Source organism: Anser brachyrhynchus (assembly GCF_964034855.1).
Source record: "Anser brachyrhynchus genome assembly, chromosome: 1".
Classification (NCBI taxonomy): Eukaryota; Metazoa; Chordata; class Aves; order Anseriformes; family Anatidae; genus Anser; species Anser brachyrhynchus.
The window spans coordinates 2796715-2821991 of NC_137694.1; the positions used below are offsets into that span (position 1 = coordinate 2796715).

Genomic DNA, 25277 nt, shown 5'->3' on the forward strand with positions numbered 1-25277 from the left:
CACAGTGTCTGGGCTCCCCGCACTGCCAACACCCCCTGAGCATCTCTTCCCTTCCCAAAAGCTGCTCTGCTCTGCTTTTGGCTGGAGGGGAGCCCAGGGTCTACTCCGTGGGGCAGCCAGGGCAGCAGCCGGCTGGACACAAAACTCCATCACTATGCACTAACAGCCTTCAAAAAAAATAAAAAAAAATAAAAAAAATACTATTATTCCTACTGCTGCCAGGAATTAAGAGAAGACCCGGAGAGCAGAGCAGCCTGCAGCCGCTCTCTAGGATTACTGCTCACCCAAGCTGCGGGACTGATCTTCCTCCGAGCCCCCCCACGCCCGCTCTGCGGGGCTCCCCTCCTCGTTTTGTCCTAGCCGGAGGAGAGCAGCGGGGCACAGGGTGGGGAAGGAGGAGAGATGAGGATGCCAACCAGAGCCGAGATGCCGGGAAGGGTTTTTCTGGGGATGGAGGAGCCAGCAAGACGCGTTTGATTATTCCTTGAGATTATTTTTTTTTTCTCTTTCTCTTTTTTTTTTTTTTTTTTCTCTTTTTGGGCAGAGACATTTCCCAATTAGCCCAATCAGGCTCGGAGATCCTAGGTGTCAGTAGTGAGTAGGGAGCGAGGGAAGGCACCGGCAGGAATCGAGGCAGAGCAGCCCGAGTTGCTGCCGTGGGAGAGCGGCGGCGGCGCTCGCAGCCCCCGGGCGCGCTCGGAGGCGGCGGCCCCGCTCCTGTCCCCGTCCCTGTCCCCGTCCCCGTCCCCGTCCCCATCCCCTGCAAACTCCGGGACGAGGAAAAGCAGCTTCGGGTCCCCCTTCGGCGACAACCTTCGCCCCCTCCGCTTTCTCCCCTCTCACAGAGGTGGGTGGGCTTGGGGAAAGGAGGAGCAACTGGCCACTCTCTGAAAAAAAAAAAAAAAAAAGAAAAAAAAAAAAAGAGAAACGTAAGAGGATTTTTATTCCCGCTTTTATTTATTTTTTAATAATAATTATTATTATTATCCCTCCCGGGCGTGCTGGGCTGGTGCTCCCACACCTCTCCGAGTATTTCCTTTTTTTGGGGGGGAGTGGGAAAAGAGGGGTGTGTGCGTGTTTGCAAAAGAGCCTGGGTGTCAAAGCCCGCTCGGCAGCCACCATTGGCGAGGAGGAAGGGCTGGCTGGGGAGGAAGGGCTGGCGAGACAGCCGCAGTGCGAGCCCTCCCCGGCGGGCAGGAGGCGGCCGCGGAGCCGGGCATGGCCCCGGAGCGCATCCCCCGCTCGGCTCCTGGGTCCCCCCCTCCGTGCTCGATTTAGAGGCTGGGGAGGGGGGGGGAAGGAAGGGAAGGAAGGGCCGGGGGAAGGTGGGAGGGGGTTGATTTGGGGAAGGAGGGGGGGGGGTGGGGGGGGGTGGGGGGGGAGTGAGAAGTGGAGCTGCGTTTTTTTCTTCTCCCCCCCCCCCCCCACTCCCCCCCCACCCCTCTGGGCGAGCCAGACGCGGTTTGCCCAGTGCAGGGAGAGGGGCTCTCCGCGTTCCGCCTCCGTGGAGTATTTGGGATTGGAGAGAGAGAGAGAGAGACACACGCACACGCACACACACACACACACAGACCATCTGCAGTGTCAATGCGGCGCCTGCTCTGAAGACTGAAGTGGGGGGAAAGGAGAGGAAAAAAAATATATATATATATATATTTAAAAAATAATAATAATAAACCCACCCAAAGCAAGCCAGGAGCTTTCCCAGGTAAGGACCCCCCCCCCCCCCCCGCCCTGCTCGGGAAGCGGGGAGCGGAGGGAGGATGCCCCGGAGGATGCCCCGGGAGGGCCGGCGGGGCTGCAGCGGTACCTGCCCTGCACACCTGGGCAAGGCTCCCAGGAGGAGTGTGTTCCCCCCCCCCCCCCCCCGGTGCTTTTTTCCACCCCCCCGGGTCGTGGGGAGGGGGTCGGGGCTGGCGGGCAGGGACCCGCAGAGCCGGGGGGGCTCGGGCACGGCCCCTCCGCTGCTCGCAGCTCGGGAGGATGCTCGTGGGGGGTGGCAGCGGGGAGCCCCCGTGTCCCCCACCCTCCACATCCCCATCGAGGGGGGGGCGGTGGAAGCGTTGTTCGCGTGCCCCCCCCCTTCCCAAAACCCAGATATTTTGGTCCCCGGTGGCTTTTTTTCCCCAGGCACAAAGCTCAACTTTTCTCCCCCGAGGAAGCGGCTTAAGCGCTGCAACCTGTCCCTAACCACCCCCTCCCCGGCCACCTCAACCCCCCCCCGGGGGGGTTATTCCCCTCCCTCGGTGCCCCAGTGCCTCCCCCGGGCTGGAGGCATTCGCAAACTTTTCCTTCTCCCGACGAGGTTGCAGCTGGACGGGGCTGGAGGCAGAGCCCTTTTCTCGGGGAGGATCGGCCTCCCCCAAAAAAAGGCTGACCGACGGACGGGGGGACAGAGGGGCCACCCCCGTCGGGGAACACCGTGTTGGGAAGGGGGGGGACCCCCGCCGTTCCCCTTCCCGCAAGGTGCCGGGGAGTTGGGCTGCCGAAATCCCGGCTGCGGAGTCAGCGCTGTAAAAACCTCCCTCCCTCCCTCCCTCCGTGTGTGTGTGTGTGTGTGTGTGTGCTGCAACCGAAACCTGCCTATTGATGCTCCGCGTTTATCAGACATATGCCCCTAAATTATGCAGACAGGGAGAAGTGATCTAAACACCGAGCCGCACATGGTTTCGGTGGAAATATAATACTCCGGCAGCAGATGAGTTCCTCCCAGATAAACAAACCCACTTGCTCAGCCCCAGCAGGGCTGAGCGCTGTTTGGGTTTGGAGTGGCTGCATGTGGCTGCTGCATCCCCAGCCCAGAGGAAACCTGCCTGCTGGAGCCCCATCTGCTCCCCGCTCTGGCAAAGGGACGCAGCCCTCGCCTTGCTGGATTCGGGTGTAGGACCGGCACGACTCTCCTTGGCAGAAGGGACCAGGTGGGAAGCGTGTGGCCGCGCTCCTCTCCCTTCAACTTCCACCCCGCGTCTGGCTCCGCTTCACCCTGCAGCCTCGCCGCCGGGCAGCCAGCGGCAGCCGTGCCACGGAGCTGGCTGGAAACGCACCTGGGTCTTCCGCGGCTTCCCTCCGGCGCCTGGGATGTGAGGTTTTGGGTATGGGAGGATGATCGGGTCGGGGGGAGAGCGGTGCTGGGAGGGAGGTTTGGACCGGGACCCCCAGGATGCTCTTATTGCAGGGGAACAGTGACGGTGTCAGGGGATTTTTGCAGCCGATGCGACTGCTTGCAGCCTGCTGGGGACTTATCTTGAGCGTGCACCAGCCCTGCACAAATATTTCGGAAGGCATAAGGCGTGCTAACTTATTTTCTTTATCTGTCCTCCGTTTCACCTGGCTGTTGTTTATGGAAGCTGGTTAAATCCGTGAGCGGGTGGGACCAGTGGAGCATGGGGTCTCTGTGATTTTAATTACAGCGTGTGCCTCCCAGTGCGAGATTAGGTGCTTCCTCCCCCTGGCTAAGCCACTGTCTTAAGGTCTCAGGGACGAGAGCCGCATTTCGTTCGTGCTTTGATTGCCTCGGGAAGCGTTTGTGTGTTTGTTTGTGTGCGGGACCCTTCGCCGGAGCTGGGCTTCAAGCGGTGCAACAGATGTGTGCCTGCTTTCCGTGCGCAGCCAGGTTGAAATACTCAACCCCAGCCCTGCCACGAAAGCCTGGGATTTTCTTCCCTCCTCTGCCCAGACCCATCCTCTCGGGGGGTGTCTCCTTTCCTAAAGGACCAGTCCGAGGCTTTTCCTTTCCATCCCATCTTAAATGCGCGGCGCTCGGTGATATCCATAAGATGCAAAATAAATGACAGCCACCCGATCTGAGCACTGTTTATGTCCGAGACGGGTGTTTTAAAATACAGGCTGACGATCAATCACGGTGCTGTTGGGAAGCTTTTGCTCGCTGAAGCTTTTTGCTTCAGCCTTGCAGGCGCTGAAGACTGTTGTTAAGTCTGTTCAGCGTGCCTGGCTAGCAGAGGGATGAGTGCTATCGCAAATCCTGGGAGAGAAGCTGAACTTCTCCACCGGGAGAGGAAATATTTGAGCTTTCCCTCATGCTTTCACCTGCCAGCACTCGCGGTGAGCCTGGTGCTGGGCAGCCCTGTAGATGTGGCCAGGCGAAGGGCTCCGCGCAGCGCCAGCGCTGCTGAGATCTGCCGGGGGGGAGCCAGGAGCCAGCTTCGGCAGCCAGATCCCGGGGAGGGGGTTGGCAGCGAGGAGGGGAGGAGGGATGCCGGAGCCCCTTTTGTGCTGCGTCTTTCTCCTGTTGCTCAATCGCTTTGTCTACCGATCTCCTCGAGGCTGAAGGGTTGCGATAAAACCAACCTCCTTCCCCGAGCGCCGGGCTTTGATTTGCGCGCTCGACGCGCCCCAGGATGAAAAGCCCTGCAAGGTCTTCGGATGCTCGGGTGTGCCGAGGGTTAACGCTGCATAGGAATTAATTTCTTGTTTGGAAGGGAACTCTGAAAAGCTTCCTAAAAAGCTGAGGATGACGCTGGCACAGTAGGCTTGTGCTCTACGTGCTAGTGCATTGGGATCCTGCCTGGGGAGGGTGTTGAAGGTAGGGCTTTTGAGTTTTGGAGCTGGTGGTGCCAAAGTTTGTGGCTTGGCATTGCGCGCAGGCATTTTCAAGCACAGTGGCATGCTGCGATCATCTGTCCTGGGAGTCACTTGGCTCTTCTTGATTTATTAGCCCCAATCCCCCTATGATGCTGATAGCAACTGAGACCCAGCATCAGCCCTGTGCTGTAGCAGTGGTGGGTCTCCAAAGTCTCATGTCTTGCCGCCCCCAGCAAAGAATATATTATTCTGGGGTATGACCGTTCCCCTTCACAAAGCCCTCAGATGGCTTGGGGCTCAAAAAACAAAGCCCTTTCTGCTCCCCATCAGTGTGACGAGAGGCTTCAGAGGGCTCTTTCTGACTCCTTCCTTCTTGCTTGTGTTAATAGTCCCCAGCCCCTGCAGGCGCCCAAGGCCATGAGACTTCCCGTCTGGGCAGCACGCTGACTTATTGCAGGATGCTAGTGGTGGGCGTGCTTCCCTGCATGGCTGCCACTGGGCTGAAAAACACTTTCTATCCCCAGGGTTGGAGTTCTCAAGAAGCCTGTGTCAAAAAACCCTCACCCAAAACATAAATAAATACACAGGGTTCCCCAAATGCTTTTCATTCAGGCTGTGAAGTACTTAAACAGTGAGAAAGTATCCTCATTCCTCTGCAAAAGATTGGGAAACTGAGGCACGGAGAGGCAGAAGGCTCAATCTGACACCATTTACTGGTGGGACCCCTCGCTCAGCACCATGAGATGCAAAATGAACCCCAAGGTGTTTTTGGAAATGGGAGCAGTGAGCGGTCCCCTGCCCTCAAGACCACGCTTCCACAGCCAGAAGTAGTGCTTGATGAGGACAGAGCACTTTTAGGATTGCAATTTTTGCAGTTAAAATGACAGATGGGTGCTGGAAAATGAGAAACCCTCACCTTGGGTGAGCACGTGGGCCAGGGCGCAGCTGTGCTCCCATGAAGCTCGGCTTCTGTATATTTAAAATTGGGTATAAAAAGATTTTAATGACCCTTGGAAATGGAGTGATCATTGCAAAAATGGGTTGTATTGTGATGCGGACAGTCTGGGTAGTGATTTTCTTGAACTCCTTCATTTTTTTTTTGTTTGTTTGTTATGTTTTTGTTTTTTGTTTTTTTTTTTTTTTGGCTCTGGTTTTCTTTGTTCTTCATTGGCCAAATTCTTCATTACCAATTCTGCGAAATTTTCCTCTTCCTTGCTTGGTCACATCTTGCAAGGTGCTAAACAGGCAGCCAGGCGAGAGGCTCCAGGTCTCTGCCCTGCATCCCCTGCAGTGAGAATCACTGTTGGTGGCATCTATCCTGCAGCCCTTTCCTTTGGAAAAAGACAAACAGACCAACAAAAAATACTCTTTGAACCCTTAGAGGTGCTCTGAGGACTTTGAAAGTTTATCCTTTGCTTTGGAAACCCAATGGTCATCCCATTCTAGGCACCACTAATACACACAGCTCAGCTCTCCAGTGGCATGAAGCTTGCTGGAGACTCAATCTTTGCTGAAGTAGGATGGTGACCACTGCTTCCACCTCAATGCTGATGCCAGGAGAAGACCCCCAGTGCTCAGGGCTGGAGGAGAGAGAGCCTGAAGGCTTCAATTGGAGCAGTGACTGGGCTGAAACCCCCATCCCTGCTATGCTGCTTATCAACAGGTAGCTTGGACCCTACTTTGGGGGGATTTCGCTAGGAAGACAGAGGTTGCCTGCAAACTCTGGGACCTGCTTTTACTCCAGACCTTGCTGCCAATTAAGTGTTTAAGGCTGTAAAAGAGAAATCCCGACCCACGAGGCAGGAGGTTGAAGTTCACAGGCTTCGTCTGCGTAGGAATAAAGGAAAGCCGCGGTGAGCAGGGCTGGAGTGACCCAGGAGGGAGCCCTGGCTCCGAGCTCCCCTCCAGCTGCCTCATCCATACACGAGCGGTCTGCTGGGGCTTTCCAAGCCATCAGCCATAAATTTACGGGAGCTGACTGGCACTCGAATCTCCCTTGTCCTTCTGACAGGGTGAATGTGTGGCTCTAATGCAGATAATATGGGGCAGGTTCCCGTCGCAGGCATTTGCATGATATATACTCACACGCTTCCCCCTCCTCACAGCTCGTGCAAGGGGCCGGGGGAATAAATCTCGATGCCCGGTGAACCCTCGCAGCGATGCTGCACCCAACGCATGTAAATGGTTGCAAAATGAGCTGCCCTGACCCGGCTGTTGTTTCTCCTAGAGCATAAAACACTACAAGGGGGAGGAAAGCGGAGTGTGGTGGAGTCCTTCCATCTCAATATTGTTTTCCTTTGAAATCCTGATGTGATGTTGGACTTGAGGACTGCACGTAATGGTCACGATTTATTTACTCATTGCATCCGAGGCAAGGAACATGCACTTGCCCCTCGATGCTCATCCGATGCTTGAGCGTCTCGGCGCTAAACTGTTTGGTGCCTGAGTTTAGAGTTATAGGGATCGGAGCGGCGAATCAGCAGTAAATCAAACCCTGGATGGCTCCGTACCCGGCTGTGGCGAGATTTAAATTAAAAATATCTCGAAGTGCTCATAAGTCAAGTGCTGGAGTTGTGTCAGTCTGGACTTGAGCAGCGAGAGCTGTGCCCCTGTGAAACAGAAACCAGGATGAGCCCTTGTATTGATCCCCAGCTTAAAGGGGAAATTGCCACTTCATTTCTTCTCTTCTGTCTTTGCTTTACTTTTCTTTCCTCTTCACCCCTCTCCTGCCCCCAAAAGGAAGGTGGTTGTACTGGGAAGTTGGGAAAAGGCTGGCAGATTCACTGCACATACGTGTGGCCCTGCCTGACTTGATTCTGAAAAGGGATTTATTTATTTGTTTGTTTTGTGACCGGGGATTTGTCCGTAATGTAGTGCTGGAAAGAAAACTCATTTAGAGACTAAGGAGGTGTATCCGGTTACAATTGCCTATTGACGGAACAGCAAGTGCTCTGTGTGTGCCACGGCTTTGTTTTATTTTACGGAAACTTATTCTGGGCTGTCAGGGGGAGATTTTGATTTGCCGGAGGGCTGCCCCACAGCCCCCAGCAGGTCCCTTGGCTTCTTCAAGTCTTGTTTTCCCAATCTATCAAGTGGGGGGCTGTGGCACCCCGGTCTTGTAGAAGTGACTGTCATCATCTCACAGCGTTTTGCCCTAATGACCTTTACAAATGACTCACTTTTGGTCAACGAGGTGATAAAACCAGTGAGGCTCTGGCTGGGAGATCACTCGCTGGCCTGAGGACTAGCCCGGGGGACAGAGCTAGTAGCCACCGATGGCCACTGGCCCATCCCTGGGTCATGTCCCCTTCTTCTGGCAGCTGGAAAAAGGCTTCTGGAGGTGGCGATGGGTAGAGCTATTCTAGGCTGGGGGGGAAGAAGAGAGAGGAGGTGAGCTGGGAACATAACCATGCTGGTTGTGGAGCTAATCAAAGGCTTTTCCATGAGATTTGGGTACTTTAGTTTAAAAAAAAAAAGCAAATTAGAATGGGCATGACTTACTAGCATAACTTACTGGCTTAAAAAAAAGTGACTCGCTGGAGTGTGTTGTGAAGCCTGCTTGATTTGTTATGATTTTGGTACAAGTCTCCGATTCTTGCTCAAGGCAGAGCAACAGGTGGAGCTTTGTGAGCGTTACCCTGAACCGTGCGTGTGCTGGGGGGGGGCACGTGGGGGTATTTACATGGCTGATTTCTCCCCTCCAGGTGCGTGACTGCCACAGGGCATCTCCTCTTTTTGGCCCCGCTCTCCCCATCACGGTGTCCTCCTGGCTGGAGGGGGGTTTGTGAGCACTCAGAGACAGCCTGAAGGGGTGGTTATAGTTTTACACCCCAGCTCTGCCCCCGACGGAGCCACCCCAGAAGGGCACTTGCCTCCTCACCCTGAAGAAGGCAGGATTCAGCCCTAAGTCCTCCTCCTGCGCTGAGCTGCTATGGTGATGAGTTGCTATAGAAACGCGTAGTTAGCATTATTATTTATTAGCGAAAGGTGCTTCTTTTCATCTCCTAAACGCGGGGTTGGTGCCAGGATGAGCCCGGTGCTGGGTGTGAGGTGCTGCCTGTGCGGGTCGGGGGGGTTATCCTTCCCCACGAGCCGGGCTTTAGAGACCGTGCTGTGCGAGCCCAGCGGGCTGAGCTGGTTAAACAAATCCCCCCAGTATGTTCCGTCACAGGTCCCTTCCTTCGTCAGATCCTTCCTTTGGAGGGGGATTTGAGCGAAGCGTTTCATTATAATGAGCTTAGTTATTTCCCAACTAGTAATCGCGTGTCGCCATTTGGTGCAACGGGTTTGCATTAAGTCCTGTAATAATATGTCTATTCATCCATCACAAATACTATATTCACAGGACCTTGTAGCGATTGCCTGGTAAATACCTTCTCTTATCTCTTTGCATGCGCTGCTCCTTGCTCTTTGCTGAAGTCCTGCCCTCTCTGCAAACTCATCCCTCTGTGCTAGCAGGCAGGGAAGCTGCTCCAGTGCTCCTGTCCCGGGCTCCTGCTCTTCCCGAGCCCCCCTGCAGCTGGGCACCCCACCAGGCTGTGCGGGGAGATGCTGCTGCTCCCGTGCTGGCTGCAACCCACGGGTGATGCCGTGCTAGGAGTATCCCTCTGCCTTCCCTAACTATCTCTTTCCAGATGCCGTGGGTGGGACAAATCCCACTTTGGGGTTTTCCTTTGCTCCCCAGGAATGAGGGCAGCAGTAGGAAGAGGTATCTCCTGTATAGTCTGGGTGCTGAGCACCCAGGTGTTCTGTTTTGCAGGATGGGTCATCCAACGAGCATCCTTAAACATCTCCCCAGACATGTCCACAGGTTTGGGGAGTGCCTGGCTGCGCAGCACAGGAGGGATGCAGGGCTGGGTGCCTGGGTTCACGGCTTCCCCTCGAGGCTGGCAGAGCTGCAGAGGTGGCTCTGCGAGGAAACCTCCCCCTGCCCCGCTGTCCTTCACAGCCCAGCAGCCCGGGGAAGCTGAATTTGCTGCAGAGGGGTGGCTTGGTGGGGCTGGGAGGTGAATGGAGGGGAGGATGGAGGGGTGTCTGGAGGCACTGGGAGCAGCAGGGATGCTTTTTTCCTCCAGCCAGGGCAGGTGCAGTGTAGCCTGGAGGTGGAGGGCAAAATGCATGGGCAATCTGTGCTCCCTTGCCCCCCAAAACCCTAAAAACCACCCCCCTCTCCCCAAAAAAACAAAACAAGAAAACCAAAAATAAACATAGTCATCAAGAAGAAACTCAGCAGGTTTTCCAGACTTTGGGCTGCTCTGGGCTCTCCGTGCACCTGTAGCAGATGCTCCCCAGACGGATGAGCCCTGTGGGGTGGGAAGGATGCAGGAATGGCTGGACCACTGCAGGATCCTGCATGTGATGTGAGGGGCAATCTCTGCTGTCGCTTGCAGGCTGTGGCCCTTGAAGTTCCCTGAATCCCCCCCCTGCTTTCCGTCTCCCCAGCCTGTGACTGGGGAACATCCTTCCTAGCCTTTGAGGGAACAAAAGGAGGCTCTTTAAAGCACCCCCCTCGAGCAGGAATAAAACACCTTCCTTTACAGGGCCCGTTTCATCGCTTGAAGTCAATCCCCTCGGGCTTTGTGTTTCCCTTCTTGGAAGCTGAGCTCCCTGCAGAGAAGAGAGAAAAACACCTGAGGTGCAAGAGCAGGGGTGCAAAAGCAAGGCTTGGGGGCCTTCCTGGGATGGGTAGCTTGGAGGTGGAAGGAGGGATGGGGATGGGGGGCTGAATGCTCAGCCTTCCCCCTGCCAGAATCCCCTGAGATCCCTGAGATTCCTGCAGCTCTTCGGTGTAATGCCAGTAGCTGGATGCATCCCCAGGCAGGATGCAAGGTGTGGAAGGTGTGTTTTTGTTTGGGCTGCACCCTCTTGTGTGCAGGGGAGGAGCAGAGCACACTTTCTGTGCTCCTGGGTGTTCTGCAAGTGCCACCCCCTCTTATTCCTAGTGCAATTAAGCATAGCACTACTTGGGACCTACCCCAAAGGAAGGAGACTGGAGATAACGAAAATTTGCTATGTTTTGGTAGGGTCACCCATGTGAACGTGGAGTTAGAGGGATCGTATTTTGCTTCTACCATCATTTTTCTCCATCCTGAGCTGCCTGGAAATTTGGTTGTGGCACCGATGTGCTTGGAGAGAGGTCGTTCAAGGGATACCAAGGTGGGATGCCACCTTGGATCCCACCAGCTCTGAGAGCATCAAGTCCTGGGTCTCTCCCCAAACACCAGCTGTGAGCTGTCATTTCAACTGCTGGACTCGGAACATCTTTGCAGTCTTTGTCTTTCCCTCCCTGGTCAAGCTTTTCACTATGACCCAGGGAGGGCAGGAGGCACCGGGCATCCCTGCTGCTGCACCTCTCTGACCAGCTGGAAGAGGGAGAAGGGAGGGGAGGGAGGGGAGCTGCATGTGGCAAGAGCTGGATACTAAAAGCAGTGACTGTCAGAGCCATTCAGAAAGGATTTTTTTCCTTCCCTTATAATGGTGTTGCTGCCCTTGCTTGCCTTAGCCATTCAAACAGCTCAAAGGGATGCCTCAGAATGAAAGTAACAACTTTTAGGACAAATTTCTTACTGCATAATGTCTCAAAGAAAGCAGGAAGAGGAAATGGCAAGCGGGCATAATTAGGTAAGTATAACCCATTAGGAAGGGGAAGGAGCTATCACATCGATTTCCATTTCCTTCTTATTTTACATGCCTGATTTTTCCGCCTCTCCAGGAGGCAGTGTGTGAAGTAGGTCTCTCCTTAGCATGGAGAAGTAAATAATCAGAACACGGTGCACTGCTAAACTCTTCCCAAATCCTTCCAAATCTGGACTAAGCTGAGGATTTTTTAGCATCATCACAAGCCCAGCTGAACTTTCCAGCATCCTTGAGACCTGGTAGAAATTATTTCTTATGTTTGTGCTGAGGAATCAAGGTGCAGGTGGGTAGTGGGGCTGGCATGTTCTCAGTGTGACTGCCTGTCTGTTCATATTTCTCACTTTTTTTTTTTTCTTTCCTATTTTGCATGGAAATAGAGATAACTCTTTGCCCCCCCAGTTGCTTCCAAATGTGTGGGGTGTTTGCAGTGCTGAACCCCCAGAGATGCCCTGATGCACGGTAGGGCTGAGTCCCCCAAGCCACCACCAGGTCCACCCTCGTGCATCCCCATGTCCTTCCATCCGTGGGACCCCCTTTTTTTTCTCCCCCATACCTCAGGTTTCTCTCCCAGCTGTGCCCTCTGTTACCCCTCAAGATAACGCATCCCAGCGCGGGCTGCAATTACGAACCCATCGGTGGGCGAACGCAACGCGTTTTGGCAAAGGATGCGGGATGGCTTCACCCCGCAGGAGAAGCACTCGCCTCCTCCCTCACCCGCCCCCTGCTCCAGAGGCTGTAAGTGGTGTGATTAAAGGCTGTCAGAAACTGCTGTCGTCGGCACAGTCCGTGGCTGACACCAGGCAGCCCTCAGACTTTGACTCAGCCGAGGCTCACACATACACACGTGCACTGTGCGTTATGTATGAGCCAGAGAAAAGGCAGTTTTTTGCATGCACCACCCTTTTTCCTGATGATTGGGTCTGTTTTTGAATTATTTTTAGAGAAGAAGTCTTGAGTGTCCCACAATGGAAGAAAGATTTGGGTTTTTCATGGCATTGCACTGCCAGCACCTGTCCAAATCTCTCATTCATTTGCACTTGAAGCTGAAATTCCTTTTTCCTTTAGGTAAGACTACTTGCACACAAGCATATGTAACTATGTGTATAAAACATATGCATTTTTACACACACATGGAAAATAAACATGCTTAGAAAATGCCGTTCTGGTCACCCAGTGCTTTTCTCAGGTCACTGCAAATTTGTCCACTGTTAGGAAAGTTCTTGAGGGTCCAGGATGAGATTTCTGGAGCAGAAGTTTGGCTGCACAGCCAGAGCGAGGAGGCATTTAGGACAAGTCCAGTTCTTATTCCTCCACCATCCCTTGATTTCTGTGCAATCCGTCAGGCACAGGAGGGAGAAGGATTTTGTTTTCTAGTTTGTAGGGAGGAGAGAGAAGAAAGGAAAAAGTCTGGGGTCTTGCTCCGCCAGAGGACTGGGAATAAATGGGGCAATCCTGGAAAAGCCTTTGTGTCTGGGAATGTGGCTGCCTGTGAACTGGGTTACTTCAATGTTTTTTCAGAAGGTGCTGGTCTGGTGCAGGCACTGCCGATGGCAAAGGGGTCACTCAGGGGATGCTCACCTGCTCTGCCTACCCTCCTTTTGGGTATGGGTGTGTGTGGAGGAAAATTTCGAGGCACCTCCATACCTGCATGAGTATTTGCAAAAGTTACAGCTTGATGTAGAGACATGCAACAGTGAATTGGACGAGAAAAACATGGTCCCATCCATGCATAAGTTTCATTCAGTGGTTGCCCTCTCTCCCCTCTCCATTTTTCCTTCTCCTTCTCTGGTAACACAGAGGCAGTTTTATTTTATAATAAGCAAAAAGGTCTCCAGGTGCGGGTTTGTCCTTTTCTGCAGCTCCCTGAGACTTATTTTGCCACCCATAATTTGCCTCTTCCAAGGTCTCCTCGTGGGCAGAAGGTTATTACAGAAACTGCCTAGTCCCAAACACAGACAAAACCTCAGGTCAGGGTTAAGAGGGAGTGGATTTTAAGCTGCAATATGTTGTTGCTGAAGCAGGGTGCTCGGCAGAAAGGACCCAAACCTGCCTGCGGTGATGCCGCTACATAGTGGGGAACGTGGATGGAGGGGTGGGAGATGAATGTCTTGGCCTTCCTACACGGAGGAAAGAATCAAATGTCTGCCCTATATCAAATATCACGCTCGATTCCTGTGGGACTGAGTTATTGGTGAGGAGGAAGCTGACCTTCTCCCGTATTTATGAACTGAATCTCGCGTTTGCTTTGTTTTTGATTTTTTCCCCCTCCTGTTGCAGAAGGAGTGCAATACTTCATTTCCCAGGAAATAATGTTTTCTTCATTTTCTCTCGTGGTGCGGTTACTCTTTTTTTTTTTTTTTTTTTAAATGTTGGTTCAGATGATCAAGCTTTCTTCCCTTCAGCTTTCCTTGCTTTACAGCTCGCTTGGCATGGCGGGCCCTTGCTGCCCACGTCTGTGCAAGACCATCAGTTTTGTTGGAGCCTGGGGGTATTCCCCTCTTAAGGCTGCTGAGGGTGAACAAATTCTCCTGGAACTGGACAAACATGTTATTATTTTAATAGTCACACCCCAGCAAGCTTGAGAATTAACAGTCAGTGTTTCCCTTATTGCTGCACGTCTATCCTTCCTCCAGGCTGCTTTATCCGCAGCCTTCCCCGATGCAGTCTTCTCTGCAGATCCTTTCCTGCAAGTGCTGGTCGGGAGCATCTTCAGAGCAACGAGTCCTTCAGAGCCCCAGGTCCTTTTCCTTGCTCTTCTGCCCATGGAGAGCAGAGTTTTTGGAAGCTCAAGAGCTCTGTTTCTGACACATAGGTCCCTTGGAGATATTTGAAGGTACTTTGCTGAAGTTCGCAGGTGACTTTTGAAAACCTTGGCCATTGCGTTCATGCGTGTATATATATATATATATATTAATCTGTTCTCTCTTCCCTCCTGTTTTCTTTCTCTGTCAGGAATCCAGCTGTGCAACATGTGGCACTTGTAGAACTTGGAAGGCAGGAAGATCAAGCAAACACAGAGCTTTCAGCAGAAGAGATAAATTTCCAGGCTAAATTCAAGCCACGTAGACCCAGTCTGTTTTAGTTTTAAAGCCCCGCTGGTAGTGATGTGTGGGAGCTGTAGATATAAAGCCAAGGAGAGAAGAAGAGTTTATTTGTATTATTTCTGGCACCTCTGTAGAAAAACCTCTGTTCTGAGGTCGTGGTGCTTGGCACAATGTTAGTCTGCATGGGTCCTACCAGTGAAACTGCCTGTTGAGTGCTACCTTCGTGCATGATTTGAAGGCAGAGAAAAGAGAGAATTTTCTTCCCGAAATGAGTATTGTAGCTGCAGGAGGAATGTGTCGGATTTGTGGGGGTGGATGGCATGCAGATGGCCACAGAGCAGAAACATTTTGTTATTCATAACCCATTGAATTGCGAGAGCATTTTTTGCACCTGTGGACGCCGCTACAATTTTTATCCCAGCCCTCTGGCATTGGGCAGGACCGCAGCTGCAAGGTGTTGGCTCCCCGTGCAGGCAGCTGATGGGGGATTTCCTACCTGCAGGGAACACAACAGGGTGTGATGGGCGCATAGTATTGAGCCATGGCCATGGATTTGGAGCCTGATTTGCTCCAGGCATCTCCTGTGTTTCCTGGGTGTATTTGTTAGCACTGACCTCGCAAGGGTCCACCTGGCAAAGGGGTGTTAGGTGGGCTTGCAGCTTTTTGGAGGAGTCCCTGTCCATCCTTAGTGCTCAACTTTTGTTTTAGTAAGTTTAAAAAAAAAGCAAATAAACCCACAAGTAAACCCAGATGTGCTCCCCAGGCCCATCCTAATAAGCTCAGCAGCACCCATTGCGAACCAAAGCTGCATTCAGCCTAACCCCACCGCCAACAAGGTGAACTGCATTTCCCTCCGTCTCTAATGTGAGCAAAATATTTACAGGCTCTAACTTTTGAAACCAGTGCGAATTTGAGCCCAGTCTCCCATCGGAGAGCTTGCCTCATGTCATGAAAATCCATCTGCAGCCACCCGAGCCTCCCCGCCAGCCTCAGGCTGCGTGTCCCAGCCCAGATGATGCTCCTGAATCGGAGCGGTTTTGTCCACATCCCAAAAAAGGCAGGGGTTCACGGGCATGGGCTTGCATGCTTTTGATGGTATTTAGGAATTGTGCTTTGCTCAAAGTGCAGCTGTGGCTCTCATACTGGGTCTCCCTCTGTCTTAGAGAGGGAGGAGCAGAGGGATGGAGGCAGTGGGAACACGGGGCAGGCTTGCATTGTGATGCACTGTGAGGAGCAGAAGGGCATGTGGAGAGCAGTCATCGGTGGCTCTTGATCTTTCAGCACCTGTGCATCTGCTCTGTGGTGTTTCTCCGGGTCTTGCATCCTATTACCAAAAGCTCCATTGCTAATGCCCAGGATTTCACCAGCAGAGGTGACCTTCCCACACCCCCACCTTCCCCATGCCCTTGACACAGGTGCCTTTAGACTGTATGTGAGCAGACAAGGGTAAAGCAGATGGTGTTTGAATCTGGATTAAATTAGAGTTTGGGGTGACATTTTGCTCACAGCTGACTGAGCAAACAAGCAACTTTCTTCTGGGTAGTAAGATCCAGATCTGAAACCGCTGGTTATTGCAACCCACTAAACTATCTTTTGCAGACTGAAAGAGCTCATAGGACTGTTTGTGGTGCTGGCTTTTCTGTGTAACACCCATCCTCATAGAGCTGATGCTTTGTGGTGATGCATCTGCAATTGGGAGGCTGTGCAAACAGCTAAAACAATTGAATCGCCCTCCTTGTGGCTGCTCTGGGGTGACTTGTTGATTTGCTGATAGCATCGTGCTAACTGAAGGGTCAGATCCTGCAAAGTGCAGAGCATCTGCACCTTCCGTCCTTGTCCAGGAGCCTGGCCCAGGGGAGATATTTACAGAAGGGGAAAGAGAGAATTTGCCTTTTGCAGCTGTGTTTTGCAGCAGCAGCAAGCTGCCTACTGAGTGCCGTTGCTGGCGGCTGCCTGGCAGTGTCTCCTCCCAGTGTTTGTCGCTGCGGGGATGCACCCGTATAGATTGCAGAGAGCTTTAGCAGCAGAGGGGATTGATCAGACACCTCCTCCCTTCCTCCCACAAGCTCCGCAGGCTGGGTGCCAGCAGCCTGTATCATTTCAGGACGCCCTGGATGCGTCCGTGCAGACACATGGCTGAGTACAGTGACCACTGGACTATTTAAAGCAACTTCAACAATGACACTTGAGCGTGTAATGCACCTATTCTGCTGAGGCTGGCAAAGTGCTTGCAGAGCGGATGGGTTTAAGACTGATGGGAATTTACCACTCTGGAGCCATTAGGGTATGCGTGTGTTCCTAAAACCTGAACCGTAGGAGAAAATAATTGAGAAAATCGGCTATAAAGAAGGTTCCCCTGATGCTGCACACATGGCTCTGCAGAATAACAGTTGTGTTTCTGTGGCAGTGAGCTGGGGATTGAACACGTGGGCTGTGGTTCTGGCTCATCCGTGCTGACTCTGTGTCACCTTGGCCAAGCCCTCTCCTCCCTGGACCTCTGTCTCCCTGGGGTGTTTCTGGATGGAAACATCTGGAGATGGGTTCTGGATATTAGTAGGAATATTTGGTTATTTTTGCAAGCAGCAATGTGTTATTTTACCGAGAGGAGCTGAAATGGTCCTTCAGGACAAGGTGTGATGGGCTAGTGTGATATACGACAGCATGGCAAAATAACAGCAAGGTCACGTCATCAGGGTCTGCACCACCTGCTCTTCCCAAAGTTTGGGTGGTTTTAAAATATTTAGTTATAGTCTGTAAGTGAGAGCTGCTGCTCCTGATTCTGTGAAGTCTCATGATGTGGTAACACATTCTAGGCTTGGTGTTAAATATTGGTGTTGAGAAGGAGTTGGAAGGGGATCGGATTGTCCTTTGCTCATGCAGCCTCTACTTAACACACATAGAATGGCTCAGGAATATTCCATGCATTATGGAATATTGTTTGTTTCTAAACTTCAGCAGTTACCTTGCTCTTTTTTACCCCCTCTTTTTATTTCTTGCCTTTGCACCTCTTGTTTTAATACACGTTTTCTAAGCTCACGAGCAAGCCAAAAACGGAGTTTTCTCCCCCGAACTTTAATCTTGTATAACTGATTTGACCTCAGATGTGTCAGTAGCTGGAGGAAGCCCATCTCAGGGGAATCTGGAGAGTCAGGAGCTGTGGGATCAATGCACTGTTCATGAAGGGGGAATGTTTTAGTTCTTACAGAACTTGCAAATCTGCAATCTGCCCACGTGTCCCAGTCTCTTCTCATATCCCTTTTACTAAATTGTCTCTACCCAGTTTTTTTTTTTCTCCCTCCTCCTCTTCCAGCCTTCCCTTCCTTGTGTCACAGCCTCCTCCTCTTTTGCTTGCCAGTTGGGTTAATTAAGCTGAGCTGCAGCATAACTCCATCAGGGAGCACAGAAGAGTTTTCCTTTGCAGCAGTGCTTAGCACCATAGCAGCCTCCGGCTGACACAGTGAATAAGTGTAGGGAAAACCTGCTTAGTCCCTTCATCCCTGATGTTGAGCATGTTTTACTCATCCTATGGTGGTAGCCCAAGTGCCATCTGATCCGTCCTGGGAGTGGTGGCAAAGGCAAATCCTCTACCTGTGACTTACCGATTATTAGGTGCTGTAACCTGGTCAAATTTAAACACTTTCAGGCATATCCAGAAGATCCCCTTGACAGCAGGAGAGGACTCTCCCAGTTATGACTACCTGCTCCAAAGCAAGGAATCTTTCCAGTAAAACAGTAGAAGGAATGTAACCAAGGTCGAACACGCACAAAAATATTATTAACTTGCAAAAACTTTTCTCCTAATTTAGTTCTCAGAATTGCCCAAGCAATTGTGAATGCAACTTTCTCCAGAGATGTTAGCCCGAGGCAGATACCGAGCTGGGGAAATTGTCCACTGAGCAGTTAATGTCTGTCAAGGTAATGAGGACCTTAAAACCGAGTCCTACTATAGAACATGTCAGGCAACCTGAGCTATAGGTGTTGCTCTTAATGCTTGGTGTAATTATGTATGCATACCTGCCCTGAACTGGGTGTAGAGAAACTGCCTAATTCTGTGCAAAAATAAATGCCTGTATGCTGTACAGGACACATTTGTGTTTCCCCTTGCAAATGCAGCCTGTGTGTACATATACAACACCAGCTCTCTTCTAATCTTCCTGTTAACAAACAGCATGTGATTATCTTTTTTGGCCTGTATTAGCACAATTTGGTCTCTTGTCTAGATCAAATCCTGGCCATAGGTGTCCTGTCTTGTTCAGCGATATCTCGAGGCGTAATTAGGAGTTAGTTATCCTGCAGCAACAGCTGGGCAGGGCTCTAAGAATAACTTCCCATTGGCCTATGTATGTCTTGGCAGCAGCTAGGTTGTCCTCTGCCTTGCAGCGAAAAGAGCCGCTGGAAGAGAAAATTATGGACAAGTTTGCAATAGTTTGCTAATATTATTATTGTTGTTGTTATTATTCATTTGGAAGAGGAGGAGTTGTGCTATTGATTCTCTGCTGAAAGTGCTGTTTGTGGTCTTCCTTTGTCTTCTTCCCAGCCTGTAAAATGGGGCTTCGTGGGACTGTGGTAGTACTGACTTCAGGGATGGATGTCTAACTGCTGTTTTTTCTTTTTTTTTCCCCCCAAAATGATCACAAAGCTGCTGCTTATCAGGGCTGTGTCCATACCGCCTCATTACAGCTATCAGCAGAACAAGTAGTCAATCCCCCTTGCTGCTGCTGGGCTTGAAATTGTGTCTCAGCTGGATGTCTCTGTTAGAGCAAGCATCGGGCTCTCCATCAGAGCCTTGCCACTTTGTTTGCCTTTTGGGTCGGGTGACATCTCAAAAAACTCCAAGTCAAGTGGGGATGGAAGGTTTTAGCCAAAGCACTCTGAGGGGAAGTCCTCCGAAAGGCATCTTTCGTTTGGGCTCAACTCAGACATTTTTTCTTAGGGGGAATCTCTGAACACAGAAGCTGTGTTGAGGCCTGGTTTGCTTAGAACTTGACAAAAAGTGTTTTATGGCAGTACAGTTGCAATTTGCAAGCAATTTTAATGCAGTTTTTATTACATTTGCTAAGGAGAACCAAGTAAAGCATGCAGTAGATTAATACTGTTCAGAAAATGTCTATTTTCCACTGTAGTTTTCCATCTGTAAAGAAGTTACATTTTGTAGCAAACTCATATCTGCAGAAGACACCTGGAATTTAGAGATGGTGAACTTTGGGGAAGAAATACGGACTAGGCAGCCTTCTGAGATCTCTTAACAACCTCTTTTCAAGCCCATAGGGCCAGAAAAAATAGGATACGTTAAAGTGGAATAAAGTAAAGACTTTACACACACAAGTTGCTCAGAGGAGCTGTGGCTGTCCCATCCCTGGCGGTGCCCGAGGCCAGGCTGGATGGGGCTGGGGGCAGCCTGGGCTGGTGGGAGGTGTCCCTGCCATGGCAGGGGGCTGGAATGAGATGACATTTAAGGTTTCTTCCAACACAAACCATTCTTTGATTCACGAGGTTATGAATTAATGAGTTTGGGACCTAATTGCCCTAGGTGCTACAGAAACATGGAAAAAGACTGTCCCTCTTCTGACCTGCTCAGGGGCTGAAGGACGGAACAGATGGTGGAAGAGCTGTCACATTAAAGGCAGAGCGATAAAATGAATGGCATGTCTGCCCAGGAAGTTCATGGGGGCACAAAGACTTACCCAGAAGCATTTCTGAATTTGGTCATTTACGAATTTGGTCAGAATTAGTATGAAACAAGAAGTCTAATATTTTTTCCATGATCCCCAGTATGGACGTCACCATAAAAATATCGCTAATGGCTGCAGTAAACCAAAGCTTTAATTTAGGATTGGAAGGGAAAACGCCAGTCAGCACTGCTTCTTCCCGCTAGTGATAATGTGTGTGTTGGACTCAGGATCTAGCTAAGATGTGAGATGGTCCAGCCATCCCTGCTTTATGGGACTGTACTCACTAATCCCTGTCCTTAGCCTTTCACGTGGGAAGATGAAGCTGAAGGATTTGCTGCATCAGATATTTTGTTCCACTGACCCTATCCACGGCCAGTGGCTGGTGCTCCAAAACAGTTTGGATACCTGCCACAGAATGAAAGGAGGAAATTTTATGCTGAATAAAGCATAATGGGAGTTTCTGTTCTTGCCTGTGCTGCAAACGCTGTGTCACTGAAGAGAAATCACTGTACCTCTCTCTGTTCCTTCCCAGCAATACAGGACCGTTAATGGCATTTTCTTTATGTTCCTGCTCCTGCTGTGTGTTCAGCCTATTTCTGAGCGTAAGGTTTTTGCAGGATTGATGGTCCTTACTCCAGAGGATCCTGGATCTCGGCAAGTACCCTTGCTCTGCATTAATCATTTTAAGCTGGGCAATTTTGCAGTCATTATATGAGTGAGCATCTCTGAACCATCAAGCACAGGTAACTGGTTATTGAGGCTCATCCTGTTTGCAGAAAGCCTGACCCTACACAGCAAATACACTGGATCTTTGTCCCGCTTAATTTCCAAGCTTTATTCCCCATCATGGTATCATCTTTGATTTTTCCCATCCTGTTGCTTTTACCCTATGCTTCTCAGGCTGCTCTGCTCCAGCTGCCTTTTGAATATGTAGTAAAATCTCAGGCTTTGAAGATTGGGGATTCTCTCCTGGCTTCTTTGCAAGTGGTTTCTCCAGCTCCAAATATAGATCTCAGTGCTCCAGCAAGCAGTAGATCAAGGTTTAAAGGTTTTGTTTTTCCTGCAAGCCCCGTGTTTTATCCTTGCTGGTGCCTCTTGTAGATCTAGAGAGTGAAATAGCCAGGGATCACAAAGTCACTGTGAATTTGGAGTTGCTCTCTGTGCCAGGCTTTCAGGAGACAGCTGAAGTATGGTCTCTGTCTTATGAGATTTGGCTCTTCATGGATTTATACAGTGCTAATTACAAGACTTCAGCCTGAGAGAGAGGAATTGTGTCTCACAGATCTTCCTAAGACTGCAAAGCAGGGGGAAACATCCACCCACCGGCATTCAATGCAACAGAAACTGTGTTCTACAGCCTCAGCCAAAAACAAAATAACTGCCTGCTGGCTCAGGGGGAAACCTGAGGTCAGAGCCCCTTGTGGGGGGTTTCAGGGTTCACTTCTGGACTAGGTCCAGAAAATTTTAAGGTTTCATTTGAGTACCTTTCAGAGCCCCTGAGGCCTTGAAGGGAATTTTCGAGTGTAGGTGCAGCTCGTGAGGAAGAAAATGTAAATTTTTTTTTTTCATGGCTGTCCTACAATGCTGTACTTGATACACCAGCTGGGAAGACCTGCTGGGATGAAACCCAGTTCATTTTCTTTTCCATATGCATCATCCATTTAGGGGCAGGGGCTGTGGCTATTGCTCTTTGTGTCTAAAGTCACAATCCGATCAGGGTCTCCTGAGCTGCGAGTGCCATTTCATTTCTTGGCCATTGCCATCCCCATGAGAGCTGCACCTCAGTGAAATACAGTAGAAAAATATTTTGTAGTGGGGAAGGCGAAGCTCCAGGAGTGTATGGTGGCTTTCACAGGGGAGAAGAATAGGAATTTGAAGCAGAAGTTAACCTGTCACTCTGCATTTTGGCAGTTCTTCACTTTTCTCAGTGCTTTGGACCTATATAGTCTAATAAAGATGTTCCTCAGACTGGGATCAACAATGTAAGGCGCTGTTGTGACACAGTGTGCTCTTGTAATAACTGTTTGTTTCGGGTGTTTAACCTTTCCCCAGCTGCCTGTATAAGGAATATTTTTAATAGATGTCCTCAGAATAATTTTGGGAGACTGGGAAATAGTAACCTGCATTGTGGAGGGGGGGAACTCACCCATGGAGACTCACAGGCAAGCCTGCTCCAGAAAACAGAGTTTAACCCCGGTCTCTGGATTTGTAGGTCATTTCCATGACCTCAAAACTCCATTCTTGTTTCTGTGGCACCGAATATTTATATTCTTTCACTCGAGTCTCTGTGTAGCAAATTCCTGGAGGAACCAAGAAATCATTACAAGCCTCTCCCGTCTCCCTTCCAAGCACAAAGGAGCACAGCTCTGACCTGATTTTGCTGGTAGGAAACCAAGTCTGAAACGCAGGGAGAAACAGCATCCACATGCAGTTTTCTCAGACGGGAAATCAGGAAGAAAGGAAAAAAGTCCCACTCATGGCAAATGTTAATCCTCTCACTTAATATGCTTCTGGCAGATGCACAGGTAACAAGGTGATGGGCACCATCCGAGTGCCTGAATGGAATAATCTGCGTGATGAGTGAATGCCACGTTGTGTGGTTGTGTCGCTGGAGCTTAAGTGCCTTGCAAACAACCCGCTGCTGAAATTAATCTCTCTATTTGGGACAAGCTGCAGCTTGTGCTGGGATCTGTTCATTGTGGTGAGCTCCAAAGAAAAGATGCTCTGATGCTGGATGCCCTCAAAGAGAGACTTGCCTTCTCTTTGCGAAAAGGCATCCGACAGGTTGTAAGTTCAGGGAGAAAGGATTTAGCTGAAGTTAGAAGCCGGCCTTTGTCGGGGGAGTTGTCGACAATGTGTCTGTATGAGTTTTCTTGCCATGCCGGCTCCCAAAGAAAAGCGCCTATCCATGGTAATCAGGGCTTATTAAAGGAAGCCAGGAAAAAAAAAAATCTTTAGCTGAGATTAAAGGGATTGTGTAGCTGCACTTGGTGCTGAATTGCTGTGTGCTGGCTCCATGGCTGGAAGTCTGCCTTGTCAGCATCTGTGCATGGCCTCCCGTGTCCCAGCAAATGAATAGCTGTGCCTGAGCAGAGCAAAAGCAAACAGAGGAGTGTGCTGCCTGATTAATGCTGGGCTTCATTAACCGCTGAGCCTGTGCTCTTGGCATTGCCCTGGGTGCTGTTGGCTTCCTCCTAACTAGGTGCTCCCTGGTGAAGAACCAGTTGGGGTCCATCTGAGCCTGCTCCACCATGTGCTGGGACCCTGGGGTGGTGTTGGACCTGCTCTGCAGGAGGGATTGGTGGATTTGTTCCCCTCCTGGAGCTGGTTTTGGGCCTGTTTTTGTCCTCTTCTAGGTTTTGCTCTGAGTCCTTGGCTGGAGCTGGACCCAGAGTAGGTTTTCTTCCATGGCTCTTTGCAGCCAGTCTCATGCGTGGCTGTTCTTGTGAAATGTTGCTGCTGACCTTGCGGTGTCCGTGCTGCAGAAGGCACTGATGGCAGGGGACCTGGTGATTTGAATCTGTCTGCCACCTTTGGTGGCAGGAGGGTTGTGTGTGTGTGAACCAAGTGGTGAGATGCTGTTGTCTCCCATCATCACCCCGTGACATGTTCCTCTCTGGAGCTGTAATTGCAGTGGGGTGAATTTGCGGTGGTCTCCAGTAAAGGGAAGTGAGCGTGGCTTTTGTGAGATTGCCATCAAAACCGAATGTCCCACCTCTCTCTTTCCCTTCTCCCTATACTCTTCTGCCCAAGTCCTTCCCTCTCTGTCACTGCACAGACCAGTCCGTTGTGTTCTCTTTATTCCTGCTTTATTCCTTCTTTCTCAGACATACTACATCCTTTTTGACTTTCTCCCCTTGAAACTAGATTTTGAGGGTGTATTCAGCACCCTCTAGCTTTCCCATCTAATAACCACCACCAGTTGACTTAAAAGAAGCGAGGAAAGTTTCTTCCCCTTATGCTTTTTTGCACCCTTTTTTTCTTGTCCAGTGCCCGTAGGGTTGCATGTCATAGAGTCTTGGGATCATTTCCTGGAGGGCTCAGAGCAAGACCAACCTGTGTCCTCTAAGTCAGTGGCCTCCAACATTTGCTGGAAATGGTCAACAACAGTAATCAAGTAACAATCCTGTAGGGTGGCACCATAACTTGCTGTCCTTGAGGAAGAAACGAGTTTTTAAACCAAATTGTGCAAAAACAAGGAGTCTTATGGGCAATGTGTCATTTGCAGTCCATAGAATGGAGACCCTGGTTCTACATCCAAGAGGGTGGTGTGACACTTTACATGACAGCTGACTCAGAAACCATCCTCTGAAATACCTGGTGCTGAGCATGGATGGAGCCTTGTCTGAATCGGATGGATTTGGGAGGAGGCTTCCTTGGTGCCACCTTCATGTCCAGTCTAGGTTCAGACCTGGTGTAGCTCCTCTTCTGGATAAAATAATGGTATCTTACTTCAGGACTGTTGAATGTCATGAAAGTTTTGTAGCATCACTTCCCTAGCCATGGTTAAAGAAAGAGGTAATTTCTCTGCTCTTTCATGCAGTGGAGAGATGAAGATATTCACCTGGGAGACCCAATCTCAAAGTAAAACTTGAAGGGCATTGTTATGACCCATTGCATCCCCTCAGCACAGCTGCTGCATGTGAAGAGTCCAGCAGAGCAGAGGGGCAGCCGTTCCTGATAGATGGAGAAAAAGAAGGGTTGTTTCCTACCAAAACATCATTTTCTACAGATCCCTGGGGCTGTAGAAGCTGTGTGACCTTTCCAGGGACCTTGAACGTGCTGCTGAAGAGGCTGCTGTGGCAGGAGCCACGTAGATCTGCTCAGAGGGACAGTCTGGTCTCACACAGGAGCCCTGCACTGGGTCGTGGCATCTCTGCTGGCCACATTTCTTGGGGGGGAGGGCGAGGGAATGTGGTCAGTGTGGGGAGGTGGTTTGTGTTTATTTTGGGAATGCCCAGATCAGAGCCTAAGCCAAACCTCACTGCCTGCTCAGTTTGGCCTTTTGTTTATTTTTCTTATAACTTAATTAGACTCTTGCAGACTGAGCAGCTTAAAAGACTGGTTATGTCTACGGCACTGCATTATTTGTCTTCCCAGCTGCTATGATTTCCCACTATCCAAATGTGAGCAATAAAAAGACATGCATAAAACCCCTTCTTCTTGGTGCATCCTCTAAGGAATAGTGCAAACCTTGCTCGATTCTGCAGGCTAAACAACCAATCCTCCTTGCCTCTGCCCTCTGCTGTTATTTCATAATTAAGCCAAATTATAAATGATAGCCCTGAGAGGCCCAACTACTGACTGGGACTCCAGGATGCAGAAGAAAAAATGTGAGCAGACGGGTGAAAAGGAGAATGCCAGCAGTGTTCAGAGAGAAAAA

General features: G+C 50.5%; 1 protein-coding gene across 14 annotated transcripts in view; it reads left to right on the forward strand.

Annotated features, from left to right (window-relative positions):
- The first annotated feature begins 1447 nt into the window (after positions 1-1447).
- The window catches only part of PLXNA4 (plexin A4), a 425098-nt gene continuing 401268 nt past the window's right edge, over positions 1448-25277 (forward strand). For 12 of the 14 annotated variants that reach the window (XM_080577830.1, XM_080577845.1, XM_080577832.1 and 9 more), the window contains exon 1: positions 1448-1708. The gene's annotated coding sequence lies outside the window, so the exon portion shown is untranslated. Of the gene's footprint in view, positions 1709-1745; positions 3093-25277 lie in introns of those variants that run through there. The other 2 variants (XM_080577838.1, XM_080577839.1) reach the window with 2 other exon arrangements.